Source organism: Somniosus microcephalus, chromosome 4 (assembly GCF_052327205.1).
Source record: "Somniosus microcephalus isolate GS21.2 chromosome 4, FLI_Smic_1.0, whole genome shotgun sequence".
Lineage (NCBI taxonomy): Eukaryota > Metazoa > Chordata > Chondrichthyes > Squaliformes > Somniosidae > Somniosus > Somniosus microcephalus.
This window is the reverse complement of record NC_140990.1, coordinates 47,881,071-47,904,869: the sequence shown is the minus strand read 5'-3', so window position 1 is coordinate 47,904,869 and position 23,799 is coordinate 47,881,071.

Genomic DNA, 23,799 nt, shown 5'->3' with positions numbered 1-23,799 from the left:
TGGGTGATTGGGCAGAAACATGGCAAATGCACTATAATCTGGATAAATGTAAGGTTATCCACTTTGGTGGCAAAAACAGGAAGGCAGATTATTATTTGAATGGCAATAGATTGGGAGAAGGGGAAGTGCAAAGAGACCTGGGTGTCCTTGTGCACCAGTCGCTGAAGGTAAGCATGCAGGTGCAGCAGGCGGTTAAGAAGGCAAATGATATGTTGGCCTTCGTAGCAAGAGGGTTCGAGTACAGGAACAAGGATGTCTTGCTACAGTTGTACAGGGCCTTGGTGAAACCGCACCTTGAGTATTGTGTGCAGTTTTGGTCACCTTACCTGAGGAAGGACGTTCTTGCCATGGAAGGAGTGCAGCGAAGATTCACCAGGCTGATACCTGGGATGGCAGGAATGACGTATGAGGAGAGATTGTGTCGATTGGGCTTATACTCACTGGAGTTTAGAAGATTGAGAGGGGATCTCATCGAAACCTATAAAATTCTGTCAGGTCTGGACAGACTAGATGCAGGAAGGATGTTTCTGATGGCTGGGGAGTCCAGAACCAGGGGTCATAGTCTAAGGATAAGGGGTAAGCCATTTAGGACTGAAATGAGGAGGAATTTCTTCACCCAGAGAGTGGTGAACCTGTGGAATTCCCTGCCACAGAGGGCGGTGGAGGCTAGTTCATTAAATATATTCAAGAAAGAGTTGGATATATTTCTTGAGGCTAAAGGGATCAAGGGATATGGGGAAAAGGCAGGGACAGGGTAGTGAATTTGGATGATCAGCCATGATCACATTGAATGGCGGAGCAGGCTCGAAGGGCCGAGTGGCCTACTCCTGCTCCTATCTTCTATGTTTCTATGTTAAAAAATTCCAGATTAGTCAAACACGAGTTGAGGTCGATGATCAGCCATGATCTTATTGAAGGCTTGAGGGGCCCAATGACCCACTCCTGCTCCTATTTCTTATGTTCTTAACCCCACAGTCACTGACACCAATCTCCTCCTGTCTGATATAAACCAACTGCACAGTCACTGACACCAATCTCCTCCTGTCTGATATAAACCAGCCCCACAGTCACTGACACCAATCTCCGCCTGTCTGATATAAACTGACCCCACAGTCACTGACACCCATCTCCTTCTGTCTGATATAAACCAGCCCCACAGTCACTGACACCAATCTCCTCCTGTCTGATATAAACCAACTGCACAGTCACTGACACCAATCTCCTCCTGTCTGATATAAACCAGCCCCACAGTCACAGACACCAATCTCCTCCTGTCTGATATAAACCAGCCCCAGTTCCTGACACCAATCTCCTCCTGTCTGATATAAACCAGCCCCACAATCACTGACACCAATCTCCTCCTGTCTGATATAAACCAACCCCACAGTCACTGACACCAATCTCCTCCTTGTTAGATCCGTGATTCTGAGAGTATGATGTTTTTCAATAACCACACGGATGCTGTAACTTAACAATCAACAGGTATTTACTGGAGTAGGGTAGTCTCAAGACTGGGGTACAGAGGCATGCTCAAGGCTTATATACAGGTGTGGTCACTGCCGGTACTACAGTATACAGGAGCTGTAAAAGTAGTTCTCTCTTAAAGGTACATACACTACAATTCCTCCCCTTTTAGATTAGTAGTACCCATAATATTCAAATAACAATTAACACTTTAACATGTACATTAAACAACAATAGTCCATTTATAGATTCAGTCTTTGGGGCGGCTTCCTGACCCTTTCTGGATAGCGCCTTTCCTGAGGTTCTTGTTCTTGGTGCGGAGGCGATTCTGGCCCCTTTTCATCGGTTAGTTCATCGGGTTCCACTGCTACTGGTTCGGAGGCAGATGCTACCGGTATGTCGGGTTCATCCCCAGGTACGCAAGACATGGGGTTGACTCGTTCCTGTGACGCTAAGATCTGATCAACATGGCGTCTCACAATGTTCTCCCCGACATCCACTGTGTACATTAATGGCCCTTGCCGTGTGCATATCGTTCCGGGTTGCCATTTCTCTGTTTGGTAGTCACGGGCCAAGACTGTTTGTCCTACATTGAAGCTCCTTGTCGGCTTCTCATTGATGTGCTGGAATTGTTTATCCTCAACATTTCTTTGCACATTTGGTCTAAGCAAGTCCAGACGAGATCGCAACCTTCGGTTAAAGAACATCATGGCCGGGATCTGGTTGGTAACTGCATGTGTCGTGTTTCGGTAGGCTAATAAGAAATTGTCCACCTTATGCTGTAGTGGAATTTCATCGTCGCACATGGCCTTTATCGCTTTCTTAAAGGTTTGTACGAACCTCTCAGCCAATCCATTTGTGGCTGGATGATACGGGGCGGATGTGTAATGCCTTACCCCATTCCTTCTCATAAATTTTCGAAACTCTTCGGACACAAACTGTGGTCCATTATCAGAGCAAATCTGCTCTGGCAAGCCGTTTATGGCAAATATGGTCCGTAGGACTGCAATCGTTTTCTCTGTAGTGGTTGAGGACATTTTTATCACCTCAGGCCACTTCGAATGAGCATCCACTGCTATTAAGAACATTGAGTGCATGAATGGACCAGCGAAATCAATGTGCACCTGTTGCCATGGAGAGGAGGGCCACTCCCATGGGTGTAGAGGGGCATGTGGTGGTGCATTTTGGACCTTCTGGCATCCTGAGCAGCTCTTGCTTAGGTCTTCGATTTGTTGATCGATTCCCGGCCACCACACATAAGCCCTAGCAAGGCTTTTCATTTTCACTCCCCCCAGATGACCTTCATGTAGCTCATTTAGCACTCTCTCCCTTAACTTGGGTGGAATCACCACTCTGGATCCACACATCACTGTCCCCTGGCATACTGACAGCTGTTCTCTTCTGGATGAGAATGCTGGTAACAGTGAGTCGCCATGTGTTGGCCATCCCCTCACCGTCAAATCATATACCCGAGACAGCGTCGGATCATTGCAGGTCTCCTTCTCTATATCCGCATTCGTTATTGGCAATCGTTCAATTATTGACGAATAAAATATCTCGATAGGGTCCACTGCTGGTGCTTCCTCCACAGTAGGCAGTGGCAGGCGCTATAGCCCATCAGCATTTCCATGCTGTTTCGTGCCTTTATATTCTATTTCATATTGATTCGCCCCTAGAAACAGGGACCATCTTTGTAACCATTGTGCTGTCATTACTGGAACGCCCTTCTTAGGATTAAAGATGGAGACAAGTGGTTGGTGGTCAGTCAGCAAGGTGAACTTCTGCCCATGCAGATAGTGGTTGAATTTTTTTACTCCCCATACTAGGCTGAGGGCCTCCCTGTCAATCTGGGCATAGTTGCGCTCGGCTGAGGTTAGTGACCGAGACGCAAAGGCTACTGGCCTCTCCAACCCGTCTGGGAATTTGTGCGACAGCACCGCTCCAATACCATAGGGTGATGCATCACATGCCAAATGAATTGGTAGTGCTGGGTTGAAATGGGCCAACACCTCTTTTGATGTGATCAATTCTTTACACTTCTGGAAAGCTCGTCTACGTTCGTCATTCCACTTCCATGGTACCCCTGTTTGCAGTAGGGTGTTCAGTGGGTGTAATACCGTGGACAAATTTGGTAAGAACTTATGGTAGTAGTTTACCAGCCCGAGGAACGACCTCAGTTGTGACACATTTTCCGGTGCTGGAGCCTTGACTACTGCCTCAATCTTTTCAGGGGACTTATGTAACCCCTCTTCATCGATGACGTGGCCACAATACGAGATCTGCTTCTGGAAAAACTCGCACTTGTGGCGATTAGCTCGTAGCCCATATTCCTTTAATCTGGTGAGCACCTTCTCCAAGTTGGCGAGATGATCACTGTCATTTTCACCCGTGACCAGGATGTTGTCCAAATAACACTGGGTCCCTGGAATCCCTTGCAGGACTTGATCCATCGCCCTTTGCCAAATTGCTGGAGCCGATGCTACCCTGAACACCAGCCGGTTGTATTGATAGAGACCTTTATGAGTGTTAATCGTAAGGTATTGTTTCGAGGCTTCTTCTACCTCCATTTGCAAGTACGCCTGAGCTAGATCAATTTTGGTGAAGCGTTTACCTCCAGATAGCGAGGCGAAAATATCCTCAATTCGTGGAAGCGGATATTGTACCGTGTGAAGGACTGGGTTCACTGTCACCTTAAAATCCCCACAGATGCGGTCCTTCTTTGGTTCCCCAGGCGTATTATTCAACGACCTCTTCATTACAGGAACGATGGGTGTAGCCCACTCGCTCCAGTCTACTTTGGACAGTACTCCTGAACGTTCCAACCCTTCCAGCTCTGCTTCGACAGCTGGTCTGATCGCATAAGGTACTGGTCTGGCCTTAAGAAACTTTGGGCTTGCATTTTGCTCTATTTTAATCATTGCTGTTATGCCTTTTAGTGTTCCGAGTCCCTCCTGGAACATTTCTTTTGCGTCAGTTGGAATTTTTGACAGTCGGCCAGGTGTGATGTCATCATCCTTTTTGGCCTCAACCTTCAGTGCCTGTATGGAATGCCAATCGAATTGTATCTTCCGGATCCATTCACGTCCTAGCAGTGGTGGTCCTCCATCTGGCAATACATATATATCCATTTTAGGTATTTCCTGGCCTTTATATATCACTTTCACCCTTATTTTTCCTTTGGAGTAGACTTTTTGCCCCGTGTACGTCTTCAAGACAATCTCTGTAGCTTTCAAGGGTATATGTGAAAATAGCCGCTTGTAGTCCCTTTGGTTTATGACCGTTAGGGCTGATCCTGTGTCCAATTCCATTTTCACTTGGACTCTGTCTATCTTGAGTGTAACCCAGATAGTCTGGTGATCCTCCATTTTGGTTACCTTATGTAGTTTCAGACAACCCAGCTCCTTGCTTCCGGAGTCTGTGTCACTTTTCTGTTCGTCAGAACTACTGTCCATCACCTGGTGTACCTTTTTGTACTTCTCCTGTGGAGATTTCTTACTGTTGGTTTTCTTCCCAGACCTGCAGACTCTTGCTATGTGTCCTGCTTTTCCACACTGTCTGCACACTTGGTCCTTGAACCAACAATCCTTCTGGTCATGTGTTGTTCTGCCGCAGCGATAGAACTTCCCTGTTCCATAGGACATTTCATTGGTGCCATATTCTTGCAGTCTCCGTTGTATCTCTGCAGCGCCCCTTGCGGCTGCTTCGTGTGATACTGCCATACTGAAAGCCTTGTCCAGCGTAAGATCCTTTTCTGATAGAAGCCGTTTCTGGGTTCCTTCACTTTGCAGCCCACACACAAACTTGTCCCTTAACGTATCTGCTAGTCCCGCTCCAAACTGGCAGTGTTTCGATAGCTTGCGCAGTTCCGTTAGGTACTCAGCATTGCTTTCGTCTTTGTGTTGGTTCCTTTTATGGAACTTAAATCGTTCTGCTATCAGCAGCGGTGTGGGGTTTAAGTGGTCCTGTAGGATTTCTACTATGCTTTCGAAATTCTTGTTCACAGGCTTCTCTGGGGTTATTAGGTTTCGCAGTAACCCATAAGTTTTTGCACCCATGGAATTTAACAAAACCAGTGCTTTCCTAGCATCTGGCACTTCATTCACCCTGCAGTACACCTCAATACGTTCCACATATGTCACCCAATCTTCGACTTCATTGTCGAACATAGAGATACTGCCACTCTTCTGCATCCCTGGGTGTGATTTAACTGTCAAAAATGGCATCTCCCGTGCTTCCCCTTCTTCTCCGCTGGCACAAAATGGCGTCTCCCGCGCTTTCCTTCCTTCCCGCGCTCGCCCTTCTTCTCCGCTGCGGCTTCTAAAAATGGCGTCTCCCGCGCTCTTCCTTCTCCGTGGCTCAATGGCGTCTCCCGCGCTCTCCCTTCTTCTCCCTGCGGACACTGTTCAGCCCTTGAGCCCTGGCTGTGCTCTGCGCGTTCTTTTTTTTTGCGCGCCTTTCCCGTTTCCGCCACTCGGTCCTGAACCCGGCTGTTGCTTTACCCTCTCTCTTTCCGTTTTGTTTTTCCTCGACGCCGCTCGGTTTTCAACTCCCGGCTGCACCCTGTGCGCTTCACCCTCTGTCTTACCCCGTCGACGCTGCTCGGCTTTCTCTCCGCCGTCGGTCGGCTCCAGCCGCCGCTGTCCAGGAAGGGTCTGCGCTGTACCTGTCATCAGCCTATTGCTGATCGTCGTGGCTGAGGAACCAAGCCCGGCTCTCCACAGCCTCCCCTGCGATGTTCACTCTCTGCCGGATGACTGGGCGGTTGCTCGTGGTCGACGCCCGTGTTTTGGCCTCGACTTTCTTCCACCGCCCTCCCGGAGCGAATCCCCGAAGGGAAATGCAGAGTTGCAGGTAGATTCGAATCGACACTCGTCGCCACTGTTAGATCCGTGATTCTGAGAGTATGATGTTTTTCAATAACCACACGGATGCTGTAACTTAACAATCAACAGGTATTTACTGGAGTAGGGTAGTCTCAAGACTCGGGTACGGAGGCATGCTCAAGGCTTATATACAGGTGTGGTCACTGCCGGTACTACAGTATACAGGAGCCGTAAAAGTAGTTCACTCTTAAAGGTACATACACTACACTCCTGTCTGATATAAACCAACCCCAGTCACTGACACCAATCTCCTCCTGTCTGATATAAACCAACCCCACAGTCACTGACACCAATCTCCTCCTGTCTGATATAAACCAGCCCCACAGTCACTGACACCAATCTCCTCCTGTCTGATATGAACCAACCCAACAGTCACTGACACCAATCTCCTCCCGTCTGATATAAACCAACCCCACAGTCACTGACACCAATCTACTCCTGTCTGATATAAACCAGCCCCAGTCACTGACACCAATCTCCTCCTGTCTGATATAAACCAGCCCCACAGTCACTGACACCAATCTACTCCTGTCTGATATATACCAACCCCACAGTCACTGACACCAATCTCCTCCTGTCTGATATAAACCATCCCCACAGTCACTGACACCAATCTCCTCCTGTCTGATATAAACCAACCCGACAGTCACTGACACCAATCTCCTCCCGTCTGATATAAACCAACCCCACAGTCACTGACACCAATCTACTCCTGTCTGATATAAACCAGCCCCAGTCACTGACACCAATCTCCTCCTGTCTGATATAAACCAGCCCCAGTCACTGACACCAATCTCCTGTTGTCTGATATAAACCAGCCTCACAGTCACTGACACCAATCTCCTCCTGTCTGATATAAACCAACCCCACAGTCACTGACAGCAATCTCCTCCTGTCTGATATAAACCAACCCGTCACTGACACCAATCTACTCCTGTCTGATATAAACCAACCCCAGTCACTGACACCAATCTCCTCCTGTCTGATACAAACCAACCCCACAGTCACTGACACCAATCTCCAGTGTATGTCAGACTGAAGTTGTTTACAATCCTGATGAGCTTTTACGCTATTCCTAGTTGAGTTCGAGATCTCCAATGAAACACTCCACACACCTTACTCCCCCTGAGCACAGGCTTTATTTTTAATATGTAGATTCTACAGTAATACAACTCCTATACTAAATGAGTGCAAAATATTTACATGGGAGATTCTACAAAGGAATATTTATTGTAATTACAATATTATAGTTATATAGTAAGACTCATAATCTAACAAGCTGTATCCATGAACTCAGACTTTGATCACTGCCAAGCCTGAGAGGCACGGAAGGATGTTCGACTCTTTTAAAATGCCAATTAGAATGACATTGTCATCAATCAATGTCACATTACCGAGAGGGCCCCCTTTTTAAAGGGGCACAAACAATCAACTCCAAATTATATTTAAATCAGATCCGAATACTGTTGCTGGTGCTGACAATTGACTCCAGTCCCTCCGGTGCCCACTGGTCACGGAAGGCCTCCAGCGTTCCGGCGGACACCGCCTGCTCCCTCTCCAGGGACAGCCCGAAGGATGTTCCACCTTGGCTGTAGCCGTCAGCTTTCTTCTTCCAGGGGTGCTCTCTGACCTAAGCTGCAAACTGTTCCTGTATTTAAAGCCCAATCAGGTACAGCCCATGTGACCCTGGTTACCTCGGCCAATCAAACCATTGAGCTGAAAGACATTTATCAAACAAAGCATTCCATTGGATGGCTGTTTCGGGTTCATCGAGTAACCGCTTCCTGTTCATTGGAGCTACGAGGAATCTGCGAGTCAGAACAATGTCAGAGTTTGCTTTTACTGGGACATTTCAAGAAACAAATAGCCTTCACAGTTCGGCTCAGTCCACACAGGCAGAGTTCTCAGCTCTGCTGGTTCTGTTCACACGAGGTCTGTTTCAGCTTAAAAGGGATAATTAGAGCCTGTTCTGTCTGAGGTGATTACAAGCTAATAGTTCACTAGACACGGGTCTTTAATACAAAGTTTACTCATATTAAACATACATGTACATAAAACTAGGAAGACTTTACTTTTATGAATCTATTTCATATTAAATCTGATCTTCTAATAAAACCCAGCTTTCTTACCGTCCACTCCTGGAGGCCCCACTCCCTGAGTCTACAACCTTCAGCAGGGTCAGTGGTGGAGTTCCACAGTGGGAGTGATCCCAGAGTAACTGTCGGGATCGCACCCCCGTGGATGTTCTGGTCATGTATTTTTAGTTATCCTGGTGTCTAACACACACATCAATAAAACAGGGAATTCCTGGAAACACGCTGCAGGTCCTTCTTTATCTGGAGATCAAATGTCTGTTGTATAATTGTACCAGCAGTTAACAGGCTCCTGTGAACTCCTCCCTCTGCTATTTTAATGTAGGCTTTAACCAATTTATTTTAAACGGGTTTATATTAAGTGGGTTAATGCCTGCCTTAAAATAGTAGACTCAGGACTGTCACACAATCATGTTAAATCTTTGTGGAATAATTACCTGTGATTTTTAGACTAGAAACTTAAACCTGCCGTGTCACTTTCAGTCAGGAGCAGATCGCAGTTTTACACCAATCTCTGATTTGACAGCATGTTTCCAGCGTTCACCATTGTTCTTCCTGACTCTAAACACAGTTGTGAAGGGGCCTTCTGTTCCGTGCCTAGGAGCTCTGAACCATGGAAGAGAGCGCCTGGGACACATTTCTCACACGCCTCAAGATTAACTCACATGGGGACTTTGCTGTCAGTGAAGAGAGACGAGAAAGACCAAAGTGCCGTTTGCCCCTCTCAGTGTGGCCCTGAAGGACTGTGTCCAGGCTGAAGTTCTGTTCCCACCGTACGATCCTCCCCCAGATTGTCCTTTCTGAGCTCCAGCCAGGTGATGCTAAACACTCAGGTGGGAAAGAAGAAAATCTACAACAATGTGTTTAAAACAAAGCTGATTATTTGACATTTATAAAAGAAAGACTTGCATTTCTATAGCGCCTTTCTCGACCTCAGGACATCCCAAAGCACTTACAGGCAATGAAGTACTTTTGAAGTGGAGTCACTGTTGAAATGTGGCAGACAATTTGCATACAACAAGCTCCCACAAACAGCAACATGATAACGACCAGGTAATCTTATTTTTTTTGTTATGTTGATTGAAGGATAAATATTGACCAGGACACCGGGGATAACTCCCCTGCTCTTCTTCGAAATAGTGCCATGGGATATTTTACATCCACCTGAGAGCGCAGACGGGGCCTCAGTTTAACGTCTCCAGAATATTAAACTCCAGCCCAGTTATAGGGGTTATTAACATCAGCAGAAACAAACCCCAACTGTCAGAATGAACACGGTTCAGTCTTGGATGTGATTAACAGCAGCAATAACAGCAGAATCCAACCCCTGCAGTCACATGTGAACTCGCTGGTGTCTCAGCAGGTTGGATGAATCAGTGAATCTCTTCCCACACATGGAGCAGGTGAACGGTCTCTCCCCAGTGTAAACTCGCTGGTGTGTCAGCAGATCCTTTTGGCTTTTAAAGCACTTCTCGCAGTCAGAACATTTAAAAGGTCTCTCATCAGTGTGAACAAGCTGGTGTTTAGTAAGCTGGGATGACTGAATTAATCCCTTCCCACACACAGAGCAGGTGAACAGTCTCTCCCCAGTGTGGGTGCGCTGGTGTACAGTGAGGTCAGATGTTCGCCTGAACCCAGTCCCACAGTGAGAGCACCTGAACGGTCTCTTGTCAGTGTGAACATGTTGATGACACGTCAGTTCCCTGGAACTTTTATAGCACTTCGCACAGTCCGGGCATTTAAACGGTCTCTTGTCAGTGTGAACTCGCCGGTGTTTCAGCAGGGCAGAGGAATGAGTGCATCCCTTCCCACACTCGGGGCAGGTGAACAGTGTCTCACTGGTGTGACTGCGTCGATGAATTTCCAGCTCAAACGGGTAACTGAATCCCTTCCCACAGTCTCCACATTTACACGGTTTCTCCCCAGTGTGACTGCGCTTGTGTCTCGACAGGCCAGATGATCGACTGAAGCCTCGTCCACATTGAGAACACGTGTACGGTTTCTCCCCGCTGTGAACGGTGCTTTTTGCTTCCATGCTCAAATCTGATGATATTCAGGTCCCAATGAATCAAGTGACTCTGTCAGATCTTGATGTGATGTTTTGTTTGAGTTTCCCATCTTCAAATCCTCCCCTTCTAATACCCTGTAAAATTAATTTAAAACAGGAAAAAGGGAGCGTGAGAGAGAACACACAAAAACACAAAGGCAGGTTGTGAAATTGAGCTCAATGAATCTGGTCATTTGTGGGGTCGGCACCAGAAAAAAGTGACCATGAAAGCTGCTGGATTGTCGTAAAATCCCAACTGGTTCACTGATGTCCTTCAGGGAAGGGAACCTGCCACCTGGTCTGGGCCTACACATGACTCTGGCCTCTATGGGAGGAGAGAGAGAGAGAGGTGGGAGTGGGAGGGGTCAAAGGAGAGACTTTATACATCTGCAGCTCGACAACAACTTTGACAAAAACTCCCAAAACCGCAACCTTCAGCTCGTAGAAGGACAAGGGAAGCAGGTACATGGGAACACAATCACCACCAAGTTCCCCTCCCAGTCACACACCATCCTGACTTGGACAAATATCACCGTTCGTTGCTGAGTCAAAATCTGGTAACACCTGGCATTGTGGGAGTACCTTCACCACACGGACTGCAGCGGTTCAAGAAGAAGGCCCACCACCCCCTTCTCAACAGGACACTGGGGATTGGCAACATATGCTGGCCTTGCTAGCGATGCCCATATCCCAAGAACTAATTTTTAAAATCTGTATGTAAAACAGATTAAAAACCTTTACATAAATAATTGTTCCTAAAACAATACTCTTTCACATTGTAGGGACAGTGTCTGTTTAACAACCTAATCTCCCCCAGAATCCACCTCCCTTGACAGTCTCACATTGGAAATTGTTGGGTCCTCCTGGGCTCAGAAGTACTGGGGGTTAAACCCAACAGCTTCTCCTCCATCTCCACTCCAGCTCAAACTGAAGCAACAAAAAGACCTACACAGGCGGCCAGGAACCAACTTCCGTCAGCCTGCAATAAAACTCTTCCCGACAGCCTCTGACTAATGGCGGCCGCAGCACCCACAATTCCCTGCGCCCCAGAAACCGCTCTGATTCTGATTGAGTTTTTTGATGAGGTAACAGAGAGGGTTGATGAGGGCAATGCGCTTAATGTGGTGTACATGGATTTCCAAAAGGCGTTTGACAAAGTGCCACATAATAGGCTTGCCAGCAAAGTTGAAGCCCATGGAATAAAAGGGACAGTGGCAGCATGGATACAAAATTGGCTAAGTGACAGAAAACAGAGAATAGTGGTGAACGGTTGTTTTTCGGACTGGAGGAAGGTACACAGTGGTGTTTCCCAGGGGTCAGTACTAGGACCACTGCTTTACTTGATATATATTAATGACTTAGACTTGGGTGTACAGGACACAATTTCAAAATTTACAGATGACACAAAACTTGGAAGTATAGTGAACATTGAGGAGAATAGTGATAGACTTCAAGAGGACAGAGACAGGCTGGTGGAATGGGCGGACACGTGGCAAATGAAATTTAACGCAGAAAAGTGCGAAGTGGTACATTTTGGTAGGAAGAACGAGGAGAGGCAATATAAACTAAAGGGTACAATTCTAAAGTGGGTGCATGAACAGAGAGACCTGGGGGTATGTGTGCACAAATCATTGAAGGTGGCAGGGCAGGTTGAGAAAGTGGTTAAAAAAGCATACGGGATCCTGGGCTTTATAAATAGAGGCATCGAGTCCAAAAGCAAGGAAGTTATGGTGAACCTTTATAAAACACTGGCTCGGCCTCAACTGGAGTATTGTGTCCAATTCTGGGCACCGCACTTTATGAAGGATGTGAAGGCGTTAGAGATGGTGCAGAAAAGATTTACAAGAATGGTTCCAGGGATAAGGGATGAGGGACTTCAGTTATGTGGGTAGACTGGAGAAGCTGGGGTGGTTCTCCTTAGAGCAGAGAAGGTTGAGATGAGATTTGATAGAGGTGTTCAAAATCATGAGGGTTCTGAACAGAGTAGATAGAGAGAAACTGTTCCCATTGGCGGAAGGGTCGAGAACCAGAGGACACAGATTTAAGGTGATTGGCAGAAGAACCAAAGGCGACATGAGGAAAAACTTTTTTATGCAGCGAGTGGTTAGGATCTGGAATGCACTGCCTGAAGGGAGGTGGAGGCAGATTCAATCACGGCTTTCAAAAGGGAATTGGATAAGTACCTGAAGTAAAGAAATGTGCAGGGTTACGGGGAAAGGGCGGGGAGTGGGACTCGCTGAAGTGGTCTTGCAGAGAGCCAGCACAGGCTCGACGGGCTGAATGGCCTCCTTCTGTGCTGTAACCATTCTATGATTCTATAAAATATTAGAAAGTTTGTGCCACAGAAGCACTGGGTTTATCTGCTTTACATAGATACATAGATACATAGAAGATAGGAGCAGGAGTAGGCCATTCAGCCCTTCGAGCCTGCTCCGCCATTCAATGAGATCATGGCTGATCATCCAAACTCAGTACCCTGTCCCTGCCTTCTCCCCATATCCCTTGATCCCTTTAGCCTTAAGAAATATATCCAACTCTTTCTTGAATATATTGAATGAATTGGCCTCCACCGCCCTCTGTGGCAGAGAATTCCACAGGTTCACCACTCTCTGGGTGAAGAAATTTCTCCTCATTTCAGTCCTAAATGGCTTACCCCTCATCCTTAGACTATGACCCCTGGTTCTGGACTCCCCGGCCATCAGAAACATCCTTCCTGCATCTAGTCTGTCCAGGCCTGACAGAATTTTATAGGTTTCGATGAGATCCCCTCTCAATCTTCTAAACTCCAGTGAGTATAAGCCCAATCGACACAATCTCTCCTCATACGTCATTCCTGCCATCCCAGGTATCAGCCTGGTGAATCTTCGCTGCACTCCTTCCATGGCAAGAACGTCCTTCCTCAGGTAAGGCAACCAAAACTGCACACAATACTCAAGGTGTGGTCTCACCAAGGCCCTGTACAACTGCAGCAAGGCATCCTTGTTCTTGTACTCGAACCCTCTTGCTACGAAGGCCAACATACCATTTGCCTTCTTAACCGCCTGCTGCACCTGCATGCTTACCTTCAGCGACTGGTGTACAAGAACACCCAGGTCTCTTTGCACTTCCCCTTCTCCCAATCTATTACCATTCAAATAATAATCTGCCTTCCTGTTTTTGCCACCAAAGTGGATAACCTCACATTTATCCACATTATAGTGCATTTGCCATGTTTCTGCCCAATCACCCAACCTGTCCAAATCGTGCTGGAGTTTCACGACATCCTCCTCACAGCATACCCTCCCCCCCAGCTTTGTCTCATCTGCAAATTTGGAGATATTACATCCAATTTATTGAATTTAAAAAGTCTCTATTAAAACCTGAGCCAGTGTGTTGTGAGACAAAGAGCCTTGTGTCCAATAAGGGGAATAAAGACCCACAGCCTCCCCTGGCCCCGGGCCCTGAACAAGGGACTGGAGAAACTCATTGCCCTGCGGATCAGACAATCAGCTGGCGCTAGTCCCGCCCCTCGGGCTCCCCGATTGGTTGGAGGACCCGCCGCCGGCTCACTCCTTCAGCCCCGCCCCGCTCACTCCCTTTTGGTCAGAAGCTCCCGTCAATCAGGCCGTGGGCCCGGGTCATGTGTCCCCGAGTAGCTCAAGTTGCCGTCCAAATGACGCCGTTTGGTCGGGAGCCTCGCAGACTCTCAGGTTTTTCTATTTCTCTTTATTCTCTCCCGATCCACCCCTCACCCCACCCCGCGCGATTCTCCACCCAATCGGAGCGGAGAAAACTCACTTTGCGTCACCGATCGCGACTCTGTAACCGACACCAAGGCCTTTCCCCGGAATGCCCCGCGCCGACTCCGTCCAACAGGATCCGAATGTGCAGGTGCAGCTCCGAGTGGGGGAGGGGGGTTGGTCTCCTCTGGGCATGCGCGGTTATTACCCTTGGTGACCGGGAGGGGCCGCTGTGCCGGACTCGGCCCAAATCGCCGTCCCGTGTACGCATGCGTGGACTCTCGGCTGTCAATCAACCAACAGCCAGAAGAGGTTGCTGGTGAGGCCAGCGAAGAAAGAAAGATTTGCATTTATATAGCGCCTTTCACCACCACCGGACGTCCCAAAGCACTTTACAGTCAATGAAGTACTTTTGAAATGTAGTCACTGTTGTAATGTAGGAAACGCGGAAGTCAATAATCGCACAGCAAGCTCCCACAAACAGCAATGTGATAATTACCAGATAATCTATCTTTTTGTTATGTGAATTGAGGGATACACATTGGCTAGGACGCCGGGGATAACTCCCCTGCTCTTTCCCACATTACAACAGTGACTACACTCCAAAAGTACCTCGTTGGTTGTAAAGCACTTCAAGACGTCTGCTGGTCATGAAAGCACTGTATAAATGCAAGCCTATCTTTCTCGAAATAGTGTCATGGGATCTTTTACATCCACCTGAGAGAGCAGACAGGACCTCAGTTTAATGTCTCATCTGAAAGACGGCACCTCCGACAATGCAGCACTCCCTCAGCACTGCACTGGAGTGTCAGCCTAGATTTCTATGTTCAAGTTTCTGGAGTGGAACTTGAACCCACAACTTTCTGACTCAGAGGCGAGAGTGCTACCCACTGAGTCACTGGCTGACACTAAAGAACAAGCAGTCCTGACGAAAGGCCATTGACCTGAAATGTTAACTCTGTTTCTCTCTCCACAGATGCTGCCTGACCTGCTGAGTATTTCCAGCATTTTCTGTTTTTATTAAAGAAACGAGTGAGTGATGGCTGACAGGAAGAATGTTGGGTCGTCCTGTGCATGCGCACCTCCCTGGCGGCTGAGGTGAAACACCAACTCGCCCCCACCTGAGCTGTGCACACGTACCAGATGTTGCGGCTCCGCATGCGCGCCCGGTGTTCCAACCACGGGGTTTTGAGCGCTGAGCATGTGCGTTGCGGACCGATTGGGACGGGCGATTGTGGAGCAGGAGGGAGAGCACGGGGGCCATGAGCACATGCGCGGGACTCAGGGTCAACAGAGCTCTTTCTGCAGCGTGGGGGCTTGTGGGTATTACAGCCGCCATTACTGCTGATCCTTTCAACCAACCTGTGCAGCAGCTGGAGCCTGTAAATCAGCTTCACTGCCCCTTGGTTCAGAAAGAGGAAAATTAAACAACAGTTTGCCTCTGATCCTTTTCTGATCTCAATTTACAGGGTTATAGAAGTGGAACAGTTACAGGTGGGAAGCTCAGACCAAACATCACGTCAAGATCTGACAGAGTCACTCGATTCATCCGGACCTGAATATCATCGGCCTTTGTACATGGAAGGAGAAAGCAGCGATCGCAGCGATGACAAACTGCACACGTGTTCGGTGTGTGGACGCGGATTCAGCCGATCGCCTGACCTGGCAAGACACATGCACCGTCACACCGGGGAGAAACCGGGTAAAGGTGGGGACGGTGGGAAGGGATTCAGTTCCCCGTCTGCATTGGAAGTTCAACGGCGCAGTCGCACCAGGGACAGTCCGTTCACCTGCTCCGTGTGTGGAAAGGGATTTGTTTGTTCATCCCACCTGCAAACACACCAGCGAGTTCACACTGGGGAGAGACCATTTCAGTGGTCTGACTGTGGGAAGAGCTTTAAAATCCCTGGGCATCTGAAGCAACACCAGCTTGTTCACACTGGGGAGAGACCGTTTCAGTGTCCTAACTGTGGGAAGAGCTTTAAAAGCCTCGGGAAGCTGAAGTGACAACAGCTTGTTCACACTGATGAGAGATCATTTCAGTGTCCTAACTGTGGGAAGAGCTTTAAAAGCCCCAGGGATTTGAAGGAACACCAGCGAGCTCACACTGATGAGAGACCATTCAGTGTCCTGACTGTGGGAAGAGCTTTAAAAGCCCTGGGCATCTGAAGGGACACCAGCGAGTTCACACTGATGAGAGACCATTTCAGTGTACTAACTGTGGTAAGAGCTTGAAAAGCTCTGGGGATCTGAAGGGGCACCAGCTTGTTCACACTGATGAGAGGCCGTTTAACTGTCCTGACTGTGGGAAGAGCTTTAAAAGCTCCGGGGAGCTGAAGGGGCACCAGTTTGTTCACACTGATGAGAGGCCGTTTAACTGTCCTAACTGTGGGAAGAGCTTTAAAAGCTCCGGGGATCTGGAGCAACACCAGCTTGTTCACACTGACGAGAGGCCGTTTAACTGTCCTGACTGTGGTAAGAGCTTTAAAAGCTCCGGGGAGCTGAAGGGGCACCCGCTTGTTCACACTAACGAGAGACCCTTTAAATGTTCTGAGTGTGGGTAGAGTTTTAAAAGCCCCCGGGAGCTCAAGCAACACCAGCGAGTTCACACTGGGGAGAGGCCGTTCATCTGCTCTGAATGTGGGAAGGGATTCACTGAATCATCCAGCCTGCAGACACACCAGTGAGTTCACACTGACGAGAGACCCTTTAAATGTTCTGACTGTGGGAAGAGATTTAAAAGCTCCCAGGAGCTGAAGAGACACCAACACCTACACACTGGGAAGAGGGCGTTCACCTGCTCCGTGTGTGGGAAGAGATTCACTGATTCATCCAACCTGCTGGCACATCAGTGAGTTCAAACTGGAGAGGCTCCATTCACCTGCTCCGTGTGTGGGAAGGAATTCACTCAGTCATCCACCCTGCTGGTACACCAGCGAGTTCACACTGTTGAGAGACCGTTTAACTGTTCTGACTGTGAGAAGAGCTTTAAAAGCCCCGGGGATCTGGTGCGACACCAGCTTGTTCACACTGATGAGAGACCATTTTAGTGTCCTAACTGTGGGAAGAGCTTTAAAAGCGCCAGGGAACTGAAGCATCACCAGCTTGTTCACACTGATGAGAGACCCTTTAAATGTTCTGACTGTGGGAACAGCTTTAAAAGTTTGAAGAGCCTTAAGAGACACCAGCGTGTTCACACTGATCATAGAATCTAACAGCACAGAAGGAGGTGATTCGGCCCATCGTGTCTGTGCCAGCTCTTTGAGCTGTCCAATTTAGTCCCAAACCCCAGCTTTATCCCCAGAACTCTGCAAAGTAGTCCTCTTCAAGTACATGTCCAATTACCGTTTGAAAGTTCCTGTGGAACCTGATTCCTGCATCCTTTCAGATGGTGCGTTCCAGATCTTAACAACCCTCTGTGTGAAAACAATTCTCCTCATTTCCCTCTAGTTCTTTTAGCAACTATTTTTAATCTGTGACCTTTGGTTACCGACCCACTTGACAGAGTGAACAGTTTCTCCCTACTTGCTCGATCAAAACCCCTCATCATTTTGAACACCCCTATTAGGTTTCCTCTTAACCTTCTCTGCTCTAAGGGGAACAATCCCAGCTTCTCCAATCTCTCCACATAACTGAAGCCCCTCATCCCTGGTACCATCCTGGTCAACCTCCTCTGTACCCTCTCCAAGGCCTTGACATCCTTCCTAAAGTGTGGTGCCCAGAACTGTACACAAGACTCCAGCTGAGGCCAAAACCCTGCAGCTGTACAAAACCCTGGTTAGACCACACCTGGAGTACTGTGAGCAGTTCTGGGCACCACACCTTAGGAAGGATATATTGGCCTTGGAGGGAGTGCAGCGTAGGTTTACCAGAATGATACCCAGACTTCAAGGGTTAAGTTACGAGGAGAGATTACACAAATTAGGGTTGTATTCCCTGGAATTTAGAAGGTTAAGGTGCGATCTGATCGAAGTTTTCAGGATATTAAGGGGAACAGATAGGGTAGATAGAGAGAAACTATTTCCGCTGGTTGGGGATTCTAGGACTGGGGGCATAGTCTAAAAATTAGAGCCAGACCTTTCAGGAGTGAAATTAGGAAACACTTCTACACACAAAGGGTGGTAGAAGTTTGGAACTCTCTTCCGCAAAAGGCAATTGATGTTAGATCAATTGTTAATTTTAAATCTGAGATTGATAGGTTTTTGTTACCCAAAGGTATTAAGGGATATGGGCCAAAGGCGGGTGTATGGAGTTAGGTCGCAGATCAGCCATGATCTCATTGAATGGCGGAACAGGCTCGAGGGGCTGAATGGCCTCCTCCTGTCCTATGTTCCTAACTAGTGATTTGTAAAGGTTTAGTGTAACTTCCTTGTTTTTGTATTCAATGGCCCTATTTACAAAGCCAAGTATCCCATACGCTTTCTGAACCGCCTCACCAACTTGCCGCAGCACTTTCAAAGATTTGCGAATATGGACCCCCAGGTCCCTCTGCTCTTGCACCCCCTCAAAATAGTCCCATTTAGATTATACGGCCTCTCCCTGTAGTTTCTCCCAAAGAGCATCACTTCACACTTATCCTCATTTAATTTCATCTGCCTTGTGTCTGCTCATTTCACAGCCTGTCTCTGTCCTCCTGAAGTCTGCTACTACTATGCTCACTATTTACTACATTGCCAAGTTTTGTATCATCCGTAAACTTTGAAATTTTACACCTATACCCAAGTCCAGGTCAGTTATATATAACAAGAAAAGCAATGGTCCTAATCCCGACCCCTGGGGGAACCCACTGCATACTTCCCTCCAGTCAGAAAAACATCCCTCAGCACTGCTCACTGTCTCCTATCCCTTAGCCAATTATATACCCAAATTACCATCAGCCCTTTAATTCCCTGTGCTTCTAATTTCCGAGTGAGTCTCTTGTGTGGTAATTTATCAAATGCCTTTTGAAAGTCCATATACACAACATCTGCTGCACTACCTTCATCAACCCTCTGTTACTTCATCAACGAACTCAATCAGGTTAGTCAGACATGATTTACCTTTAACAAATCCATACTGGCTGCCCCTTATTAACCCATGCTTCTCCAAGTGAGAATTAATTTTGTCCTTGACAATGGTCTCTAGTCGTTCACCCACACTGACATTAGACTGATTGGCCTGTAGTTCCCAGGTTTATCCCTCTCCCCTTTTTTGAACAGGGTGTAACATTTGCAGTCCTCCAGTCTTCTGGCACCACTCCCATATATCTGAGGGAGATTGAAAGATTGTGGTCGGAGCTTCTGCTATCTCCACCCTAGCTTCCCTCAGCAATCTAGGATGCATCCCATCTGGACTGGGTGACTTGTTAACTTTGAGTGATGACAACCAATTTAGCACCTCCTTTCTATCTATTTTTATCCAATTTTTCTACTCTCCCCTCCTCTACTGCAACATTAACTTCATCCTCTTCTTTTGTGAAGACAGATGCTAAGTACTCATTCAGTACCTCAGCCACACCCTCTGCCTCCGTATGATGAGCTCCTATTTGGTCCCTAATCGGCCCCACCATTCCTTTAACTATCCTTTTACTTTTCATATGTTTATAGAAGATTTTTGGGTTCTCTTTTATGTTACCCGCTAATCTTTTCCCATATTGTCTCTTTGCCCTTCTTATATCCTGTTTCAATTTCCCCTGCACTCTCTGTATTCTGCCTGGTTTTTGACTGTATTCTGTACCTGACATTTGTTGTAAACCTCGTTTTTCTGTTTTATTCTAACCTCGATATCCTTTGTCATCGGGAGCTCGAGCTTTGGACCCTCCATCTTTCCTCCGTATGGGAATATGCTTGGATTGTACCCGAACTATCTCAGCCCTGAAGGCCTGCCATTGGTCATTCACTGTTTTCCTGGACAAACTAATGATATTGTGATCACTGTTAACCAGATCCCTCCTGCCCCAGAACTGATGAGAGACCCTTTAAATGATCTGACTGTGCAAAGAGGTTTCAGAGGTCATCCAACCTGCTGAGTCACCAGCGAGTTCACACAGATCTTCAAAGAAAGGAAGATGTTTTAGAAAGGCTGGTGACACTAAAAGTTCACAGCCATCTCAGAGTAGTGTCCCTTTAATTACAATCTCACAGAACAAGGAGAATCACTGTCCCTTTAACTGCCACAAATCCCTGTGTGGAGGAGAGGGGGAGATACAGTCTGTCCCAGTAAGTGTCGCAGAACAGAATTAACGACCCTGTCCCTTAAGGGTTTGACCCTCCCCACTCCCTGCTTTTCCTCAAGTGTCTCATCTTTAAAATTCTCATCCTTGTTTTCAAATCCCTCCGTGGCCTCGCCCCTCCCTATCTCTGTAATCTCTTCTAGCTCCACAACACCCCCTCCCACCGAGATATCTGCGCTCCTCTAATTCTGCCCTCTTGAGCATCCCCGATTTTAATCGCTCCACCATTGGCAGCCGTGCCTTCAGTTGCCTGGGCCCGAAGCTCTGGAATTCCTTCCCTAAACCTCTCCATCTCTCTCCCTCTCTCTCCTTCTTTAAGATGCTCCTTAAAACCTACCTCTTTGACCAAGCTTTTGGTCATCTGCCCGAATATCTCCTTATGTGGCTCGGTGTCAAATTTTGTTTTATAACGATCCTGTGAAGAGCCTTGGGATGTTTTACTACATTAAAGGCGCTTTATAAATACAAGTGGTTGTTGTTGTTTCCTGAAACTAATAATAAATTCCCCAGAGGGAAAGAAACTTGTACTTTTACTCCCAAATATTAAAAAGTTTGTTCCACAGAAGCACGGGGTTTATCTGCTTTTATTCATGAATTTAAAAAGTCTCCATTAAAACCTGAGCCAGTGTGTTGTGAGACAAAGAGCCTTGTGTCCAATAAGGGGAATAAAGGCCCACAGCCTCCCCTGGCCCCGGGCCCTGAACAAGGGGCTGAAGAAACTCGCTGCCCTGCGGATCAGACAATCAGCCGGCGCTAGTCCCGCCCCTCGGGCTCCCCGATTGGTTGGAGGACCCACCGCCGGCTCGCTCATCCAGTCCCGCCCCACTCGCTCCCTATTGGTCGGAAGCTCCCGTCAATCATGCCGTGGGCCCCGGTCATGTGTCCCTCGCTGACTTTACACAGAAAACACCGCGCGGTCGCCGGGTGGAGCTGCAGGTTTGCGGGAGCGGGGTTGGGAGATTAATAAACTGCGGGTAGGCTGCGCCACAGGGTTTATAAAGTTGGAGAATGGCCTCAGGCCCAAATGAGATCCAGCTGCAGAATGTGTTCCACCGGACGGCAACGGTGAGGCTTTTTCTCGGTGACATGCCCAGGTTACGCGCCGCCATCTTGGTGGAGGAAAGACGGACCGGTTCCCCCTGCAGCACGGTGCATGCGCGGCCATCTTCTCTCCTGAGGCGGTCCCTGGGACCGAGGATGACGCGCGTCCGCTAACAATGGGTTGTCAGGTGACTGATGAGCGCGGCACCAGGAAACCCAGACAGGAGAAACCACAACTGGATCGACACAGCAGAGCCGCCAATCCAGAGCCAGCTTGTATCAGGGCGGGCGCTGGATGTGGAAGTCGGTCCCTGGCCGCCTGTGTAGGTCTTTTTGTTGCTTCACTTTGAGCTGGAGTGGAGATGGAGGTGAAGCTGCTGGGTTTAACCCCCAGTACTTCTGAGCCCAGGAGGACCCAACAATTTCCAATGTGAGACTGTCACGGAAAGTGGATTCTGGGGGAGATTAGGTTGTTAAACAGACACTGTCCCTACAATGTAAAAGATTGTTGTTTTAGGAACAAGTATTTCTGTAAAGGCTTTTAATCTATTTTACATATGCAGATTTTTAAATTAATTCTTGAGATGTGGGCGTCGCTGGTAAGGCCAGTATTTATTACCCATCCCTAGTTGCCCGTTGAGAAGTTGGTGGTGAGCTGCCTTCTTGAACCGCTGCAGTCCGTGTGGTGAAGGTGCTCCAACAGTGCTGTTAGGGAGGGAGTTCCAGGATTTTGACCCAGTGACAATGAAGGAATGATGATATATGTCTAAGTCAGGATGGTGTGTGAATTGTAGATGATGGTGTTCCCATGCGTCTGCTGCTCATTTCCTTCTAGGTGGTAGAAATTGTGAGACAGGTAGGGTGGCAGTTTCCCTTCCATAAGAACACAAGAATTAGGAGCAGGAGTAGGCCATACGGCCCCTCGAGCCTGCTCCGCCATTCAATGCGATCATGCTGATCATCCAAATTCAGTACCCTGTCCCTGTTTTCTCCCCATATCCCTTGATCCCTTTAGCCTTAAGAAATATATCCAACTCCTTCTTGAATATATTTAATGAATTGGCCTCTACTGCCTTCTGTGGTAGAGAATTCCACAGGTTCAACACTCTGGGTGAAGAAATTCCTCCTCTTCTCTGTCCTAAGTGGCTTACCCCTTATCCTTAGACTGTGACCCCTGGTTCTGGAATCCCCGACCATCGGGAACATCCTTCCTGCATCTAGTCTGTCTAGTCCTGTTAGAATTTTATAAGTTTCAATGAGATCCCCTCTCAATCTTCTAAACTCCAGTGAGTATAAGCCCAATTGACCCAATCTCTCCTCATACGTCATTCCTGCCATCCCACGTATCAGCCTGGTGAATCTTCGCTGCACTCCTTCCATGGCAAGAACATCCTTCCTCAGATAAGGCGACCAAAACTGCACACAATACTCAAGATGTGGTCTCACCAAGGCCCTGTACAACTGCAGCAAGACATCCTTGTTCCTGTACTCAAACCCTCTCGCTACGAAGGCCAACATACCATTTGCCTTCTTAACCGCCTGCTGCACCTGCATGCTTACCTTCAGTGACAGGTGCACAAGGACACCCAGGTCTCGTTGCACTTCCCCTTCTTCCAATCTATTGTCATTCAGATAATAATCTGACTTCTTGTTTTTGACACCAAAGTGGATAACCTCGCATTTATCCACGTTATATTGCATCTGCTGTGCTTCTGCCCAATCACCCAACCTGTCCAAATCATACTGGAGTTTCTCGGCATCCTCCTCACAGCACACACGCCCACCCAGCTTTGTGTCATCTGCAACTTGGAGATAGTACATCTAGTTCCCTCGTCCAGATCATTAATATATATTGTGAATAGCTGGGGTCCAAGGACCGATCCCTGCGGTACCCCACTAGTCACTGCCTGCCACTCGGACAAAGAGCCGTTTATTCCTCGAGCCTGCTCTGCCATTCAATAAGATCATGGCTGATCTTCGACCTCAACTTGACTTTCCCGCCCGATCCCCATATCCCTGAGGGACATTAGTGAACCAGTTGGGATTTTACGACAATCCGGCAGCTTTCATCGTTACTTTTTTTCTGGTACCGGCCCCACAAATTCCCAGGTTCATTGAGCTGAATTTCACAACTTGTCTTTGTGTTTTTGTGGGTTCTCTCTCATGCTCCCTTTTTCTTGTTTTATATTCATTTTACAGGGTATTCGAAGGGCAGGATTTGTAGACAGGATATTTAACTCAAACATCACATCAAGATCTGACAGTCACTCTATTCATCAGGACTTGAATATCATCAAACATAACATGAAAGTAAAAAGCACCGTTCACAGCGGGGAGAAAC